We start from the raw sequence: 19,291 nt of genomic DNA on the forward strand, positions 1-19,291 counted from the left end.
CCCGGGACTCGAGGCCCAGGCCTCGGGCGCGGCCTGTTCGGGCCGCGGCCGCCGCGCTTTGTCCCGGCCCGCGAGGCGGTTGGGGGCGTTAACCGCCTGGCCCGGGGGTGCCCGCCGGGCCTCGGGCGGGGGCGGCGCGGCCGGACAATGGCGGGGCCGGGGGCGGGAGGCGGGGGCGTCCGGCCCGGGGCCGGGGGCGCGCGCGGGGGCTGGGCCGGGGCGTCCCCGCCGGCCCTGCACAAAAGATGACAGCGTGGGTGGCCCGGCCCGGCCGGCCCTGCCTGGCTGGGCCCTTCTCTTTTATTATTCACAACAATCCTGATAATTAAAAAAAAAAAGAAAGAAGAGAGAGGCAGAGACAGAGAGCTCGCGAGCGCGAGGGAACGGGCGATCCCAGGCCCCGGCCAGCCCCCGCCTGCGTTTCCGCCCCCGGCGGGGTCACCGGGGCGCTGCTCGGCGGCGGCCCCCGACACGGCCATCGCTGCACCCCACCCCCGCCCTGAGACAGCCCGCCGCGCCGTCGCGGCTTCCCAACTCGCTTCCTATCTGCGAGCCCCCTAAAATAAGCGTGCAGTCTGGATTTTTTTTGATTATTATTATTAAAAAACGTATCCACTTGGTATGCACCTCGCAGCTGCCAGACGCGTTCCCTGAGTGCCTCCCCCTTCGAGCCCCATCGCCATCTCAAAGACCCTCTTCTCTGTAGGAATAGATTGTGGAGTCGCTCCCGCGGCGACCCCGGTGGGAGCTTGGGGGGACGGATTCATTTTGCAAGGGACCTGCCCCGCAACGTGCAGGGGCCCGAGTCTGCGCCCAGTGGGCGCGATGACACCAGGTGGAATGGGGTGCGTGTCCACCTGAGCACGGTGGAAGGTTTTGCAGGAGATTGTTCTCCCCCTGGGGGCGGGGGAGGCGTGGACTGCTCTTCGGTGGTGTCCCATCTGTTTGGTTGGGGGGAGGATGCTTTTGTTTTAATAATTCAGGTGCACCTGGGGAACTGTTTCTCGAGTTATGAAACTAGTGAGAAGGTGCTTCTGTTCAGCGCAATCCAGTGATCCTGCAACATGTAAAGAGTGTGTTCTTGTCCATGTGTTTCCGTCAGCTGCATTTATTCAGCAAGTTCCTTTGCGCCCCACTGGGTGCTGGCTGTGTCTTGGGGTCGGAGGATACTGGGATGCATTCAAGGCTTGGGTGCCCTGCCCCACCCCTCTGCCTCAACAGCTCTTTATGTGGTTGTCCCCAGGCTGGAGAAAGCCCTAAAACGGGCTCATTAGATGACTCTATGTGCTTTTATCTCTGCCATCCGAGAGCTAATGACTCCCCTAATTCTCAAATAATAGCTTCCTTATGAGGCTTCGGGAGGGTTTGTCAACTCGCCGGTCAGCCTTTTCTCGCCACCTCTGCAAGAGCTGTGGACGGCCTCTCCCGTCTTTGCAGCTTGTTTTTTGGAAACTTGAAGGACAGAGTGTGAAAGTCGTGGAGTCAACTTGTGATTATCTGAGTCGAGGGTTTCTGAAACTCGCTGGCCCTCTTTCCGTGTTTCTGATTGGATGCTTGGCAAATCTTGGTGTTCCTCCATTTGGGCTGGGGACACCACGCCGGTCAGGCTGCCCTGCCCTGGGGGACGTCCCTGCTGGGGAGCACAGGGGGTGGCCGAGGTGTGGTTGCCCAAATGCGCCCAGGTGTTGCGGCACGTGCATGCGGGTCCTGTGTCAGTCGCCGCCTGTGCGTGTGTGTGCACACTCATGTGAGTGTGTAGCTGTTGAGACTTGAAATATATACAGGTCCCAGAACAATTGATTTTCTCCCATTTTCTGATCCTTTCCTCGTTGGGGGTGGGCTGCTAAGGAGATGTGAAATACTGGCGCTGAAAGGTAGTGCTGATTGGTCCTTTAGGACCCCGCCCGGCCTTTGTTGTACTTTTCCTCAGTCCCTGTGCCATCCTGCAGGAACCTTCTGGGGTGGTCGGCCCCCTCCCCCCAGCCCCACCCTGCCAAGCCCCTTTCCCCCCGCCCTGGCCGCTCTGTCTGTACTTGATCCCGCATTTCGCCGCCCGGGCCTCTGCTGGTTTCTTGCCCCTGCCCTCAGGTGCCCCACCTCCTTCCCCTGGAGGGGCTCTGCCATCTGTTCCTGGCTTCTATCTGACACCTGTGAGAAGGCGGCCGGGGGGGGGGGGGGGGCTGTGGAGCACTGGGACAGGTTATAGAGAATTCCTAACTTGAGGAGGCCTCGGTTCTAATGGGGGAAGGGAGAGGTGGGGGTCCTGGGGTGTGAAGCCCACCATCCGCAGGGACTGGCTCAGGGAATGGGCAGGGACACGGGATGGGTGGTGATGGGCTGAGGAGCTGGCAAATGAGCCTTTGTCTTTGTGGCTTTCTTCCTGGGCTGTGGAAGTGTGGTGGGGGGGGTCAGAGCTGTGTGACCTTGGGCCAGTCCCTTGCTCAGGAACAGAGTTGGGGGGTCGCTAAACCTTCCCAAGTTGGGGGGCGGGGTGGAGAGCGAATGAACTACTTGCAGAGGGCATGACTGTGGAGGGCCCCACAGACCTGCTCGGTCACCACCGTGCCTCACCCACAGCCTCGGCCGGCCAGGGCTCCTGGCTCTGCTCCAGAGACTTGCCCCGTGGCTGCTCCGTGGGGCCTCTGTGCTCCAGCTCTTTCCTGCCCCGCCCTGGTCCCTCTGCTCTGGCTGAGGATGCTGGGCAGCAGAGGACAGGGCCGAACCTGGACTCCGTTCTGACCTGCTGTTCTTGGCCGTGTCCCTGGGTTCCTGTCCTCTCTGTTCCGCAGACAGGCTTCCAAGTGTGAGGGACCCGGGTTCAAATTCCTCCTCTGGAGCAGGTCACTTCCCTTCTCTGGGCCTCCGATTCCTCATCTATAAAATGGGTGTAATGAGAACCCATGCTAGGTCATTGTGGGGGATCAAAGGGGATGAGAAGCACTGAATGCTTTGTGTGGCACCAGAGGCTCGGGCTGGACTGGATTGATTACTGGTGCGTGGCATCTGCTTCTGTCAGGGGCTCCCTCTGCCTGTCCACATTCGATCGGATTGTCCTCCGGGGGACCGTAGTGGGCACTTGGGGGGCTGAGCAGCATCCCTGGCCCTGCCCACTTGATGCCCAGAGCACCCCCAGTGTGAGAACCGCAGATGTCCTCAGACATTGCCGAGTGTCCCCTGGGGGACACAGTTGCCCCTGAGGGAGATCCTGTCACTTAACCTTTAACCCTGCAGCAGTCTGATACTTGGCTACGACCCCACTCTGCCTCAAGTTCTGGTCCCCTTTGTCCCCTTCCTCCCCTCTGTCCTTGAATAGGGAGGGGCTTGTGTTTGCAAACGGTGTCTGGCCAAACTCAGCCTGGCTGTCCAGGTCCTTCCCGGCTGTCGCTCTGCCTCTCCCCGGCCCTTCCCAGCCTGCAGCTTCCCCTCCTGGAGAGGGGTGCATCCACAGACTTGCCCGTGCCACCTGATGGGCATGGCTCAGGGCTCTTCCGGGGCTGTCCTCACCCGGAGCCCGTGCGGGTGCCCTGCCCAGGCTGGCTTCCACCTGTCCCCATCCCCCCCCCCCCCGCCCCGGTCACCATACCTCTTCCTGTCACTTTGCTTAACAGTTCTCTTTAAGTTGACTTTGAGGTGACTCACTTCTTTAATCTTGCCTCCTCCTGAATAGTAATGTCCATGAAGTCGCGGGGCTGTTCTTACGCTGGTTGCAGACATTTTTATCCAGTGAACTGGATTTAACTCTGATATTAAAAAAAAACAGGTTTGGGTCACCGCAGTAGTAAGGCCCGAGAGGATTGATGAATTGATTTTGTTGTTGGATGAGTTGGTTTCTGAGTTTCCTCCCTGCTTTGACTTGGCCTATTCTGGGAGCGGCTTGTTGGTTAGATAAGGTGTCCCCACTGGTCTGTCACTTTTCACTCCTGCTTCCTCAAGGAGCTTTTAAAAACTTGAAAAGTGGTCTGCCTCTACTCAGAACGCTCCAGTAGCTTCCTGTTGTTCCTGGAAAAAATTCGAGACCCCTTCCCGTAGCCTCCCTGCTCTGTCCTCTGTGGTCTGTCCTTTCTCCTTGCCCTACCGCCCCCCCTCCTGTGCCTGCTCCCTCATTCGTAACCAGCTTCCCTGCCTACTCTTCCCTGCCCTGCCTCAGGGCCTTTGCACTTGCTCTTCCCTCACTCTTCTAGCCAGCTGGCTCCTTGTCATTCACATCTCAGCTCAGAGGCCATCCCTGGCCACACTGCCTAAACTCACCCTTCCAGCCACCCTCTCTCCCCATCCTGCCTTTTCTTTGCATTCAGCACTACTGTAAACACACACATTAATCTGTTTATGTATCTATTGTCTGTCTCATCCAGGAGAACAGAAACTCTTTCTGTAAAGGGTCAGAGAGTCAGTAGTTCTGGCTTTGCAGGCCAGTCTGTCCCAACTCCTCTGCTCTGCCATTACGGCACAAAACTGTGGGAATGAGTGAGTGTGCCTGTTTTTCAGTAAAACTATTCGTGGTCACAGAATTGTAAATTTCACATGCTTTTCACCTGTGATGAACTGGTTTTCTTTCTTTGATTTTTTTTTTTTTTCTCACCCAAACATTAAAAAAGGTCAAAACCACTCTTAGCTCAGAGGCTGTACAAAAACAGGTGGTGGGCTGGGTTTGAGCTGTGGGCCGTAGTCTGGGAACACCTACCACCAGGGTGTGAGGTCAGTGCTGGAGGAGCGACGTCTCTGCTGGCGGCTGCGTGTCTCCCCAGCACCTGGGGCAGTTCCTGGCACGCGGTGGGTGTTCAGTCAACACTCCTTTACTGAATGAATTTCCAGCTTTCTTACATCAAAGCAGTTAGAGTCCTACTCTGTATTTAAAAAAAAAAAAAAGGGTCCCGGGTTGTTTCAAGGGAAATACAAGAAAATATTATGATGCTGTCCACCCAAATAACCCCAAAATGAAGGAGGAATAAAAAGTAGCTGTGAACGGGGGCAGATACCTCGCTGTCTGAGCCTGACTTTTTCATGCCCCTCCCTTGCGTACCGCACCCCAGAAGGTTGGGAAGAAATATTCTCCGAAGATGGGGAAGGAGTCTTCTTGGCCTGAGGAGTTTTGTTTTGGCCTGGCAGAGGCTGAGGGTTTAAAAGGAAGACGAGTTTCCCAATCATTTCGTTTTGTAAGCATCTGACCCATCCTCTTTACCAACACCTGCGCCCTCGTCGGGAGGGGCGGCCGAGTCCTGCGAGGTGGTTTTTATAGTCACCTGCCAGCTGGGTCTCCACAGGGACACTCGGAAGAGGTGGCTTCCGTGGGTGTGAACGCTGAGCTTTGTGGGGCGCGTGGACGACAAGGTGACTGTCAGATGGCACGTGGCGGGCCCAGGAGTGTGGCCGGCCACACTCGCTCCGTCTTGCTCGTCCACTGCTACCGCGACCGTGGCAGGAGGACAGCGGCCGACGTGGGATTTCCGAGCCAAGGACATAGTGTCGTATATTTGGTACCTTCCCAGGAACGTTTTGACTTGTCAAGAAAGCATACTGTTCATTTGCGGGCACGCCTTCTTTAGTTGATTGAAATAAACACTCTGGAGAGGGTTCCAAATTTGCCTGTCCTTTTTGGACTCTCTCTGTCTTTCTGTGCCCCTCCATCTCTCCCTCCCTCCTTTCCTTCCCTCCCCTCGCTTCTCACCCCACCTCTGGGGTCCCAGCAAGTGCACACGGGCACTGGTGGGTGCCGGAGGCATTGACGGACCCTGTGTGAGGAGCTGTCTTTGCCCCACAGGCGGCCGTGCTTTCGCTGTCCTGTCGCTCTGGGCTGTGACTCTTGGGGCTGGAGGCCTCGAGTGGGTTTGTTCAGTGGACAGAGAGTGAGTAGTCAGGAAGCAGGCCGCCGAGGGCCACCATGCCCCCCGAGTGGGTCTCCCGGTACAGATCAGAGCAATAACTAACGTAGGATTTGGCCCTGTTTGCTGACACATGATCACAGTTACATTTCTCAGATGAGCCTATATAGCGAGCTGCGAAGGGGTGATCTCTAGCTGGGGCGCTCCAGATCTTCTCCCAAATGATGGCACCTTCTGGGCAGGTAGGGGCGGAGGTGGGCCCGCCTACCTGGTTTCGCGGCTGCTTGCCCCGGTCTCCAGGGAGAGAAGGTGGAGAGAGAGGATTTGTGTCTGATGAGCTGGCAGTGCGTCTGGAGCTGTGCTCTGTGCACAAGAAGCCAGGGGATGGGTCCCCAAGGCCTCCTTTGACCAAGAGCCAGCCTGAAGCCACCAGCAGGCACAGTGATGGCCTGATGACGGGGGTGGCGGGGATCCCCGGACCGCAAGTGGGGTGGGAATGGGCTGCACGCCCCAGCATTTCTGGGCAGCCCAGACAACGGCCCGGGAGCTGGCTGGGGTGGTCTCCTCTTGGGCACCCCGAAGGAGTGAGGGGGACCCTGGCTGGGCAGCCGGATTGGGAGATTCCGTCGTTTTGCTGCCGGCCCCTTCAAATGCCCACTGTTCCCCCACTGTCTCCTTTAAAATCCCATCTATCAGGAAGAGTTGGCCCTCGGCGCAGTGGGCCTCCCATCTGAGGTCGGCGGGTTGCATGGATCTGATTATCATAGTCACGAGTTGAGAGACTTGCTTGTGTCTAGCTTGCGTGTGAGTAAAGCCCCTGGAATTTAAACTCTTGATTCGCTACATTATTCTAACTCAGTCTCCCCAAGGAAGAGTAGGGAGTCAGGAGAGAAGGCTGGTTCAGTGACACCCCTCTGGGAGAGAAGGCGTCCTGTTGCGCTCTCTTCCGGGGCTGCAGTGCGTGGAAACCAGAGAATGGTCTTGGCCGCGCCCGCGTCCTTGTGTCCCGCTTGCACCAAAGGCGGCCCAGAGCCTCGACTCCCAGGCAGTGGTGTTCGTTGGGAAACTGGCCGCTCTGCGCTTGGGGCGCCTCTCGCCGGGCCCCGCCCAAGGAAGGCCGGGTGGTTGGACAGGTGGGTGCAGGGAGCCTGCTAGCCGCTGAGACCTGCATGCGGTGGGCACAGGCAGAGTGGGCAGGGCAGCCTCCGCAGATGCCCAGGCCGTGTGGCCCGCCAGCCTCAGGGCAAACGTGCAGAATCAAGAATCACAGAAGGCTCCTCACACGTGGCCCTTGGCCTGCTGACCCGTGGCTCATCTCCGTGATCCGGGCCAGGCCGTGGCTTCCTCGTGGACACACGGCCATGGGAGCCCTGGGAGGGCATCTGCCAGTATCTGTTGAGGGTGACAGTTGTTGTCAACCCTGCTTGTGTCTCGCCAGGTGCTGGTGGTGGCCGGATGAGCAGCGCCTCCTGCCCGCAGGGGCCATGGCCCACGGTGGAAGGCAGAGGGGCTGGGGGCCCAGAGGGGAGCGGGGGAGCAGAGGTGCCAAGATATGTAGAAACTGGGCCGGTGGAAGCACAGGGCAAGGGCAGCGTCTTAGCTTGGGTAGCGGCCAGGAAGATGATAGAAGAGTCACCACTTGAGCTGAGCCTTGTCATCATGGGCGATGATGAGCTGGCAGGCGGTGGAAGAGGGGAACTTGTAGGGGGTGCTCAGGGCCGTGGCCTGGGGGACCTGTGTGAAGAGCACAGGGGAGGCAGGGAAGCCCGCCTGTCTCTTGGGTGTCTTCCCCACCCCCCCCCCCAGCCAGGCTCCGAGGGGTTAAGGGGAGAGGAGGCCCTCAGGGATCCCAGAGTCTAAGACCAGAGCTGTTCAGGTCACTGGGGAGAGCCACAGACAGTTGCTCAAAGACTGGCTCCGGTAGGATGACCAGACCTGAATTTTCTAGAGTAGCTCTTCGTAAAGTCCTTCTGCCCTGTTGTTGTTGTTTTATATGTATATTTTCAAAGTAAACCCTGTGCCCAATATGGGGCTTGAACTCATGACCCCAAGACCAAGAGTTGCATGTTCTACTGACTGAGCCAGCTAGGTGCCCCTTAAAAAAAAAAAATTATATATATATATGTACATGTAAATATATATAATTATATAATTATAAATATAAATAAACATATATTTTTAAGATCTTATTTATTTGACAGAGTTAGCACAAGCAGGGGGCGGCAGGCAGAGGGAGAGGAAGAAGCAGGCTCCCCACTGAACAAGGAGCCCGATGCAGGGCTCGATCCCAGGACCTGGGATCATGACCCGAGCTGAAGGCAGATACTTAACTGACTGAGCCACCCAGTTGCCCCTCATATTTTTATTGAGATATTCACATACCAGAACATTCACCCTTTTCAGTAGACAGTTCAGTGGACAATTCGTTGTTTTTTAGAACATTTGTAGATCTGTGCAGCCATCACAACTCTCAAATTCCAGAACATTCCAGGACCTCAGAAGGAAACAACATACCTATTAAATAGTCACTCCCCCGCCCCCCACCCTGGCACCCACAACCCCCCCTCCTATCTATGTATGGGCCTGTTCTGGACATTCCACGTAAGTGGACTCACACCGTGTGGCCTGTGTCTGGTTCCCTCCCTGAGCATCTGTGTGGGGAGGCGGGGCCTGTGGGTGTGGGGCTGGGTTCTGAAGATGAGGGAGGCCTGGAACGTCAGGCATGATGACCCAGCTCACCTGCGGGAGGTGCTCAGGCTGCCCTTTGCGTGCCCAGTTCTGGATTCCTGTATTCAGCGGTGAGTCCTCACCTGCCTGCCCTCTTCTTGCTCCAGCCCAGGCTGGCCCAGTGGGTTTCCTGTGGGACCTCTCCGTGCAGAGCAGGGCCTCTGAGTGTCTGTTCCATGGAGCAGCGTGGCCCTGGCCCCTACGGCTCTGGCTTATCTATTTCCTGTGTCCTGTAGGTTCACCTTCTGGTCGGTAGGCCTGGGGCCTCCCTGCCCGTAGTCTGCCAGGGCTTAGGCCAGAAAGGGGTGTCCTGGTTCTTGCTGGCCTGGTTGGCCGTTCATTTTCCAAGCCTGAGTGGGCCTCCCTGAGAGCTTCATGTGGCTCGGGAGAAGCCCTTCTCACGCCCTCCTTTCTGTGAGACCCCCCCCGCCGACACACACACAGTCTGGCCAGCAGCTTTTAAAGTGAGCTGCCTCCTTTGGGCCACTTTCCTTTCCTGGTCCTCCTGGCCCCAGCCTTACGGGGTTGTGAGTTGTCTCTTAGAAGGCAGCGACTGGGTAGCTAAGTGTCCCCTTAGCCCTTATGGGGCCCCATGAAGCCCACTAGCCCATGAGTTGCAAGTGGGCCTCGGTTCCTGCCTGGGTATTCCCCCACCCCCCCTGAGTTAGAGAGGTAAGTGGCTGCCCCTTTGTCCTCCAGGGGTGGTGGCATCACCACCCTGGGCGATTCAGAAATGCAGCGGGGCTCTCCAGGGAGGGGGAGGGCCTCGAGGGGCGTGGGTTCGCAGCAGCACGCAGCCGGACAGCCCCACGTCCTCCTGCGTGCCTGGCTGGCACCTTCCCTCTGGGGACAGTGACGCCCGCCCATGTGTGTGTGCCCTTCCGGCCCCCTGGCAGAGGCTACCTGTGAGCCGGGGTGTCCCGAGCTCATGGGAGAATGCCCTGCAGGTACATGCATGAACGCTCCCCGAATGTCCGGTGACAAAGTTGGTCCCCGCCTCACGCCATATACAAAAACGGACTCCCAAAGCCTCAGTGAGCTAAATGTGAGACATGAAAACACGTCTTTCCCAAGGCAGCGCCGTCCAGTAAAGATGCAAAGCAGGCCCCTGTGTAAGTGCAGTTTCTCTAGTAGCCACATTGGAAGGTAAAAGGGAACAGATGAAATTGATTTGACTAACGTATTTTTATTGAACCTCATATACCCAAAGTGTTAACTTTTTTTTTTTTTAAGATTTTATTTATTTGACAGAGAGAGAGACAGCGAGAGAGGGAACACAAGCAGGGGGAGTGGGAGAGGGAGAAGCAGGCTTCCCACCGAGCAAGGAGCCCGATGTGGGGCTTGATCCCAGGACCCTGGGACCATGACCTGAGCCGAAGGCAGACGCTTAACGACTGAGCCACCCAGGCACCCCAAAATGTTAACGTTTTAACATGTGATCACTATAAAAATAGTTACCGAGTTATTTTACGCTCCTTTGTGTTTTGTTTTGTTCCGTTGGTCCTGAGGCTTCGGCTTGTTGGCTGTAGCTCACGCTTAGTGCTGGCCCCTCACGGGCCGATTCTTCAGGGGGACCTCAGTCCCTGGATAAGCTGAGCCCTGTGATGGGGTCGGGGACGCTAGCCGTGGAGGTACCTGGCGCTTAGTGGAGACTGGGCCCTTCCATCCGCCTCCTGTTCCTGCCCACCTTCCTGGTCCATCTGAAGTTCTGGAGCTCTCCACCTCTAGCTGGAGAGATGAGACTGAGCCAGCATAAACTGGCTGAGGCCGCTGAGGGGGGAGGGCGCTGACCCACCGCAGGGGGGTGTGGCCAAGGGAGAGCCCTTTGTGGGGGCCCAGGGGAGGCCCTGAGCCTTTCATGGAGGTGGTAGGAATCAAGCCAGTGTTTGGAGGAGGAGGAGGAGGCTGTGGGCCCGACCCAGAGGTCGGGACAGCCTGCCTCGGGAAGGGCCACATATCAGGGTGCTGTGGGGAAGTGGAAACAGCCGAAGTCCGGGCTCTTGAGATGCAGGGGCTGAGCCACGCTGGCCTGCGGTGCTGCCTCTCTCTCTGGGGTGTTGAGCCCCACGGCCGTGGTCCCAACCCCTCCTGTGCACCCCTGCAGTGCTGCCTCTCATGTTTGACAGGTGCCTAAAACCTCATCCCGGCTGCGAGGGCCGATGAGTCCTGGTGGCTAAGCCCAGGGCAGGGCATGTGTGGCATGGAGCTGGCTGTCCTGGGGAGCCGTGAGCTTAGAGCTCGAGCTGTTTCCGGGAGGGCCTTGCAGGAACTTGGAACGCTGCTTTGGCCGTGGGAGGACCCAGGAGAGAGACTCGTGTAGTAGTGTAGCTGGGAAATTGTACCCCCCAGCTGCAGACCATCTTAAATGGCCTGAGGTCTCAAGGCAGGAGAGCCGAGTGGGATGAGCAGCCGGAGGCTTGTACCCATGCGCCTGACCTGGGTCTGTGTCCTTATCTCCAAAATGGGGATGACAGCGAAGGTCTCTGCTTCAAGGGTGGGTGAAATGAGCTGAGTCGATACCTGAAAATCCATTCGTGGAATAGTTCCTACCCCAGGGCAGCTGTGCTCCCAGGGCTATGTGCTGGCTGGTGCCTGGTGACATCTGTGGTCGCCGCAAGGGGGGGGTATGCCGCTCAGTCCCCCATGGTGCCCAGGACAGCCCTACAGAGAACGACGGGCCGGCCTTGAGAGCCTTCGGTCGATCACAGTAACAGCTTTTCTCTGCACTTGTCTTTTGTTGCCCGTGAATCAAGGTATTGCAACCGAAGTTTCTAAAACCACTTCCCATTCCAGAGTCGCCCATGGTTTTCACACCGCTGTTCCGTATTTATGCTGGGAAGGGAGTTAAGGAACAGTCAAGGTTATTAGAAGGTGCCTTGAAAATGTTTGTTTTTTCTTCCTCTGGAGCTTCTTTATTTTAATGGGGCAGGTAGGAGGGTTTGGCTGGGGATTTATGGACCAGGAAGCAAGGGCGCTGTTCCTCGGGGACGCTGGACCGGAGGCAGCCAGGCCAGAACTCGGAGTCCTGTGGCCTGTTCCACATGCCTCATTGGATTTTCTCCTCCAGTGAACTTGGGGCTGCCATAAAAATGAACTTGGAGCCGCCAGCCTGGAAAACCGGCCTCCTGGGCCGAATGGCGCTGCTCAGGCCTGCGTGAGGGCTGGGGGTGAGCCTGTGGATTTTGCAGAGCAGCCCTGGACGTGAACAGCTCTTGGTGAGGCTTGGTGCCCCTCGGCTGCCACGGCTCAGGCACAGGTGTCCTTGGTGCGGCCCCTGTGACACTGGGTTCCAGCCCCTGCACCGTGAAGCCCCAGGTCGCCCTGTATTAAATAACTTAGCCTTTAACCAAAAGAAGGCCTGGGAACGTTGGGGTCAGCCGAGTCACATGGCCGTTTTCCCAACAAGCCTGCCGGAAGGGTCTTTATTACAAACGTAACTCGTCTTCACGATAGCAAACTCAGCAGTGCCTTTGAGACAAAACCAAAACAGGCAAGGCGTTCTGTAGTCCCTGTGAGCATCTGAGGTGTGTGTGTGCAGTCTGGTGGACTTTGTGAGGGTCCCTTTGTGCTCCTGGGGTCCAGCCATCAGTTTGGGGCTGATAGGACTTCCTGCTTGCCCTGAGGGCTGAGGCGGGTAGTTGGGGAGGCTGGGGTCCCTGGTGGGGACTGGCTGCATGGCCCTGTAGGGGTCCTGTCACGTAGGCTGGGTGCCTGGAGCTCAGTGTGGTCAGGATGGGTGGAGGGCTTGGGCACGGGCCTGGCCCCCAGCACTGAGGAGGGGTGAGGTCGGAGCGGGCTCTCCAGAGGGCAGGGCTGCCTGGGATGCCCCTGCTGCTCGGGTAAACCGGGCCTGAGAGAGCCCCACATCCCCTTGGCCGGCGAGAGCGTCCAGCCCCCAGGCCAGAGCTGTTCCTGGGGACTTGGACTGGGCCCGTGGAGGAAGGCCTGGTGGGGGTCCTCCGGAAACCGCCAGAACCCTCCACTCTTTGCCTCCGTGTGTCTGCATTTGGGATTTCCACCCTGGCTCTTGAACAGTCCCATAGCATAAAAGAGAGCCTCCCCAGCTCTGATCGGTCCCCTAAATGTCGGCCTTGCTCCCTGAGGTGCACGCCCCCTTGCTGGCTCCCGCGTGAGGCTAGCCTGGAGCAGTGGTGGCTGTGGGACCTGGAGAGGAGCCTGGGCGGGGGTCCCAGAGCTGTCCCCACCGTGTACAGCAATCCCTACCAGTCCAGGCACTCAGGAAGACCTCCCCAGGGGATTTTGGGGGAGACCAGCATCTCATCCTCCAGACTTGGCCTGGGTCTAGAGCCAGCACTGAGAATGGGACCCCAGCTCCCAAACCTGTTCTGCCACTAACCTGGGGCACATGGTGCCCCCTGTCTGGGCCTTGGCATCCTCACGTGCTCTCCTTGCTAGAGGTAAACGGGGTGAGATACATTAAGACGCGCTTGGCAGGGGGCTCTCATCCCTGGCCACCCCGTAGGAGCCTCAGTGCTTAGGATGAGCTGACTCCTCCAGCCCCAACTTTGTAGAAGACAACAAAGGCACACCACAGCCCTGGTGGCCTGCCAGACATCTCCATGCTCACTGTGCCAGGCTGGGTGCTAAGTAGCCAGCAAGGAAGAGATGGCTCCTGGGTGTTGAAGCGAGGGAGTGATTTGACTGGGAGGTACAGGGGGTGATCCTGCCCTAATTGGGTGGACAGGAATCCGCTCCAAGGAGGTGACGTTTGGGCAGAGATCTGAATGACTAGGAGGTGCCAACCTTGAGGAGATCTGGAACAAGAAGTTCCAAGTGGAAGAACAAATAGTACGTGCAGAGGTCCTGAGGCGGAAATGAGCTTGGCATGTTTGAGGATTGGAAGGGATCCCATGTAGCTGGAACATGATGAGCTTGCAGGAGAGACGTAGGCCCTGAGGTTCAGAGAGGCCAGGCCAGGTGGCTCGGCCACTTAAACTGCCGTAAGCCAGACCCCATTAAGGGCAGGGAGAAGCCTGGGGAGGTAATGATGAAGGCAGAGATTTATGTGTTTTCAGAGACCCCTCTGGTGGCTGTCAGGAGTAAAAGCAGGGAGGGAACTCCAGTGGTCATCCAGGAGAGCGATGACAGTGTGGTCTGGTCTGGGGGCAAGGAGGACTGGACTTGGGATTTTGGAGGCAGTGGACCAGTGAGGCCTCACGAGTGGATTGGATGTGTGGGAAAGAGGAATCAGTGCCGACTCCCAGGTTGGAACAGCTGGTTTCAAACCGCGGCTCCACCCTTCCTCCCAACCTTGTGACCTTGGGCAAGTTGCTTGACCTCTCTGGGCCTCATCTTCCTTATTGGTGATAGGTAACATAAGGGTGCCTACCTGAGAGGATTGTTGTCATTGGAGGAGTTTGCATGTGGGGACAGTTGGCAGAGTGCTCCATGAGTGGGCTTGTCTCTATTTGGATGCTGGGCCCAGAGTGGAAGCTACTCGGGGTGGCGGGGTGGGGGGGGTGCTGGTTTTTGCTTCTCCCAGGATGACTGGGCAAGGTTGGGCCATATGAGCTCATCCCATTGGTTGTGTCAACCAGTCTTTCTTTCCTTTATTTTTCTCCCTTAAAAATTTTTTTGTTAAGATTTATTTCTTTATTTGAGAGAGTGAGTGAGAGAGCATGGGCAGAGGGAGAGGGAGAAGCAGACTCCCCGCTGAGCAAGGAGCCTGATGAGGGGCTCGATCCGAGGACCCCACGATCATGATCTGAGCCGGAGGCAGACCCTCAACCAACTGAACCACACAAGCGCCCTAAATTTTCTTGTTTAGAATGAGTTGAGACCTTGGTGTGAGAGCAGATCATTTTCACCTCGAAATGGGGGCTCTGAAAAGGAGAAACCTGCAGAATGCAAGACTCCGAAAGCTTTGCAAAAATCCCCTGCCCATGAGCAGTTAGCAGTTCAGGTTTCTGCTCTGGAATGACGGCCTGGGGGTGGGTGGGTCCTGGCAGGACTTGTTACCTTGGCTGGAGGAGAAATGCTGTATGGGAAGTGAGAGCCTGGCGTTGGGCAGAGCTCATTTTAGAGATCGTGCGCATTAGGCAGATCTCACGTGCCACTTGGAATACATTATTCAAGGTGGCATTCAGACCATCCTGCATCTCTTTAGGGTCTGTGTTGTGAAACCCCCAGGCAGCTCTGGTGGTCTCTCTGGCCATTGTTTCTGGTATCATATCTGGCAAAAGGGGCTGCAGTCTTGATGATGATACAGTTTGAAGGGTGTTTGTAAGTCTGGATGGAGAAGGCCCTTGTTAGTGGCCATGCATTTATATTTTAAGCTTTTTATTATGGAGACTTGGAACACATACTGAGATAGACGGAATAGGATAAAGAACCCGCTTGTCCCCATCACCCAGCCCCAAACCATCAACCCATATGACAGTCTGCCCTTCCATCCTGTCATCCATGTGAAATATTTTAAATAATTTTTAAAACTTTTTATTTTTCAAGAGTTAACAGACTCCCAAGAAGTTGCAAAAATGGTACAAAGAGGGGCTTCTGGGTGGCTCAGTCGGTTAAGCAGTCGGTTAAGTGTCTGCCTTTGGCTCAGGCCATGATCTCAGGGTCGTAGGATCGAGCCCCATGTTGGGCTCTGCACTCAGCAGGGAGTCTGCTTCTCCCTCTCTCTCTGCCCCTTCCCTCCCCCGACTTGTGCTCTCTCTTTCTCTCTCTCAAATAAATAAATAAAATCTTTTAAAAAATGGTTCAAAGAGGTCCCGTGTACTCTTCACGCATCTTCCCCCAGTGGTGATAATTTGCTATAACCACAGTGCATTGTCAAGACTAGGAGATTGACATTGGCGTAACATACGCTGGGCCTTACTGGGATTCTACCAGTTTTATCCTGCGCTCACTTTTTTGTATGTTTTAGTGACATCAGCTGCACAGATTTGTGTAACCCCCTTCACACTCAAGATACAGAGCTGTCCCATCAACACGAATGAGCCTGCTTGTGCTTTCCCTTAGGAGTTACTCCCCACTCCCACCCCCAGGTCCCCGCAACCATTGATCTGTTCTTCTCTATAATCTAGTCATTTCCAGAATGTTATGGAATCATACATCATGTGTTGCCTTTGGGGATCCAAGTTGTTGCCTGTATCAGTAGTTCATTGCTTTTTACTGCTCAGTAGCTTTCCACGCCAATATTATTTTATAATCCTTTGTATTTCTATAAGGTGGGTGGTAGTGATAGGGTCTCATCTTTCATTCCTGATTTTAGCAAACTGAATCTTTTCTTTCTTGATTACTCTACCTAAAGGTTTATTAATTTTGTTGATCTTTTCATGGAACCGACTCCTGCTTTTGTTGGTTTTCTCTTATTCTGTTCATTTCTGCTCTGATCTTTATTTATTTATTTTTTTTTAAAGATTTTATTTATTTATTTGAGACAGAGAGAATGAGAGAGAGAGAGAGAGCACATGAGATGGGGGAGGGTCAGAGGGAGAAGCAGGCTCCCTGCTGAGCAGGGAGCCCGATGCGGGACTCGATCCAGGGACTCCAGGATCATGACCTGAGCCGAAGGCAGTCGCCCAACCAACTGAGACACCCAGGCGCCCGCTCTGATCTTTATTATTTCCTTCTTATTGATTGCTTTAGGTTTAGTTTGCTCTTCTTCCGGTGTAAGGTACAAGTTTTGATTATTGATTTGCGAGCTTTCTTCTTTTCCTATAGGCCGCTGTGCCTTTCCCTCTAAGTGTTGCTTCCTGTGTTCTGTAAGTTTTGGTTTAGCGTGTCTTCATATTCATTCACCTCAAAGTGTTTTCTAATTTTGCTTGTGATTTCTTCTTTTACCCATTGGTTATTTAAGAGTATGTTTTTTGGGGGGGGCGCCTGGGTGGCACCAGACTCTTGGTTTCAGCTCAGGTCATGATCTCAGGGTTGTGGGATTGAGCCCCACATCCGGCTCCGTGCTCAGCGGGGAGTCTGCCTGACTCTCCCTTTCTCTCTGCTGCGCGCATGTGCTCTCTCTCTCTCGAATAAATCTTAAAAAAAAAAATGTTTTTTAATTTCCACATATTTGTAAATCCCCAAATCTCTTTCTTTCTTTCTTTCTCTTTCTTTCTTTCTTTCTTTCTTTCTTTCTTTCTTTCTTTCTTTCTTTCTTTCTTTCTTTCTTTCTTTCTTTCTTTCTTTCTTTTTCTTTCTTTCTTTCTTTCTCTCTTTCTTTCAAGACTTTATTTATTTGACAGAGAGAGACACAGCGAAAGAGGGAACACAAGCAGGGGGAGTGGGAGAGGGAGAAGCAGGCTTCTCGCTGAGCAGGGCTCGATCCCAGGACCCTGGGAACATGACCTGAGCCGAAGGCAGATGCTTAACGACTGAGCCACGCAGGCACCCCAATATCACATCTTCTTTATCCATTCATCAGTGGACACACACTTGGGCTGTTTCCATAGTTTGGCTATTATTGATAGTGCTGCTATAAACATCAGGGTGCATGTATCCCTTTGAATTAGTATGTTGTATCCTTTGGGTAAATACCTATTTCTATTTTTAACTTTTTGACCTCCATACTGTTTCCCAGAGTGGCTGCACCAGCTTGCACTCCCACCAACAGTGTAAGAGGGTTTCCCTTTCTCTGCATCCTCGCCAACATCTGTTGTTTCTTTCTTTTTTTTTTTAAGATTTTATTTATTTGACAGAGAGAGATACAGCGATTTGAACTATTCTGACAAGTGTGAGGTGATATCATAGTTTTGATTTGCATTTCCCTGATGAGTGGTGGTATGCATCTTTTCATGTGTCTGTTGGCCTTCTGTATGTCATCTTTGGAAAAATGTCTGAGCATGGCTTCTGCCTATTTTTTAATTTGATTATTCATTTTTTGGGTGTTGAGTTTAATATGTTCTTTATATATTTTGGCTACTAACCCTTTATTGGATATATCGTTTGTGAATATCTTCTCCCATTCCCTAGGTTGTCTTTTAGTTTTGTTGTTTCCTTTGCTGTGCGGAAGCTTTTAATTTTATTTATTTTTATTATTATTTTTTAAAAGATTTTATTTATTTATTTTTAGAGAGAGCGTGCACATGTGCGCGTGCATACACTTGTGAGTGGGGTGGGGGAGGGGCAGAGGGAGAGAAGCAGACTCCCCGCTGAGTGGGGAGCCTGACGCGGGACTCGATCTCATGATCCCAAGATCACGACCTGAGCTGAAATCAAGAGTCAGATGCTCAACCCACTGAGCCACCCAGTTGCCCCAAAGCTTTTTATTTTGATGAAGTCCCAATAGTTTATTTTTGCTTTTGCTTCCCTTGCCTTTGGAGACGTGTCTAGTATGAAGTTGCTACAGCCAAGGTCAAAGAGGTTACTGCCTGTGTTCTCCAGGATATTTATGGTTTCATGCATCACATTGGGGGTCTTTCATCCATTTTGAGTTTATTTTTGTGTATGGTGTGAGAAAGTGGTTGTTTCATTCTTCTGCATGTGGCCGTCCAGTTTTCCCAACACCCATTTGTTGAAGAGACTGCCTTTCCTGCTTTGTTGAAGATTAGTTGACCATATAGTTTTGGGTCCATTTCTGGGTTTTCTATCCTGTTCTGTTGATCTATGTGTCTGTTTTTGTGCCAGTACCATACTGTTTTGATTATTACAGCTTTGTAATATAACTTGAAGTCTGGAATTGTGGTGCCACCAGCTTTGGTTTTCTTTTTCAACATGCCTTTGGCTATTTGGGGTCTTTTGTGATTCCATACAAATTTTAGGATTGTTTGTTCCAGCTCTGTGAAAAATGCTGGTGGTATTTTGATAGGGATTGCATTAAATGTGTAGATTGCTTTGGGTAGTAATGACATTTTAACAGTGTGTGTTCTTCCAATCCATGAGCATGGAATGTCTTTCTATTTGTGTCATCTTCAATTTCTTTCATAAGTGTTCTGTAGTTTTCAGAGTACAAATATTTTACCTCTTTGTTTAGGTTTATTCCTAGGTATCTTATTATTTTGCATGCAGTTGTAAATGGGATTGATTCCTTAATTTCTCTTTCTGCTACTTCATTATTGGCATATAGAAATGCAACAGATTTCTGTACGTTGATTTTGTATCTTGCAGTTTTACTGAATTCATGTATCAGTTCTAGCAATTTTTTGGTGGAGTCTTTTGTGTTTTCTTTTTTTTTTTTTAAGATTTTATTTATTTATTTGACAGAGACATAGCGAGAGAGGGAACACAAGCAGGGGGAGTGGGAGAGGGAGAAGCAGGCTTCCTGCAGAGCAGGGAGCCCAATGTGGGGCTCGATTCCTGGACCCCGGGATCATGACCTGAGCCGAAGGTAGACGCCTAATGACTGAGCCACCCAGGCACCCCTCTTTTTTTTTTTAATTTTTTAAAAAGTTCGAGAGAGAGAGAGAGAGAGAGAGAGAGAGAGAGAGAATGAGTGGGGGGAGGGGCAGAAGGAGAGGGAGAGGAGAAGCAGACTCCTTGCTGAGCAAGAAGCCTGACACAGCACTCGATCGCAGGACCCTGAGATCATGACCTGAGCCTCAGGCAGACGCTTAACCGAGTGAGCTACCCAGGTGCCCTTGGGTTTTCTATATAGAGTATTATGTCATCTGCAAAAAGTGAAAGTTCTACTTCTTCCTTACTGATTCAGATGCCTTTGATCTCTTTTTGTTGTTTGATTGCTGAGGCTGGGACTTCCAGTAGTATGTTGAATAATAACATTGGTGAGAGTGGACATCCTTATCTTGTTCCTGACCATAGGACAATCTCTGTCTTTTGTTTGGACT

At 53.7% G+C, this 19,291-nt stretch overlaps 1 protein-coding gene across 7 annotated transcripts in view; it reads left to right on the top strand.

Moving 5' to 3' along the window:
• Nucleotides 1-19,291, top strand: part of KDM4B (lysine demethylase 4B) — a 134,651-nt gene that overhangs the window by 467 nt on the left and 114,893 nt on the right. The gene's annotated exons all lie outside the window — the stretch shown is intronic.

This window comes from Phoca vitulina, unplaced genomic scaffold, assembly GCF_004348235.1.
Source record: "Phoca vitulina isolate PV1807 unplaced genomic scaffold, GSC_HSeal_1.0 scaffold81, whole genome shotgun sequence".
NCBI classification, from domain to species: Eukaryota; Metazoa; Chordata; class Mammalia; order Carnivora; family Phocidae; genus Phoca; species Phoca vitulina.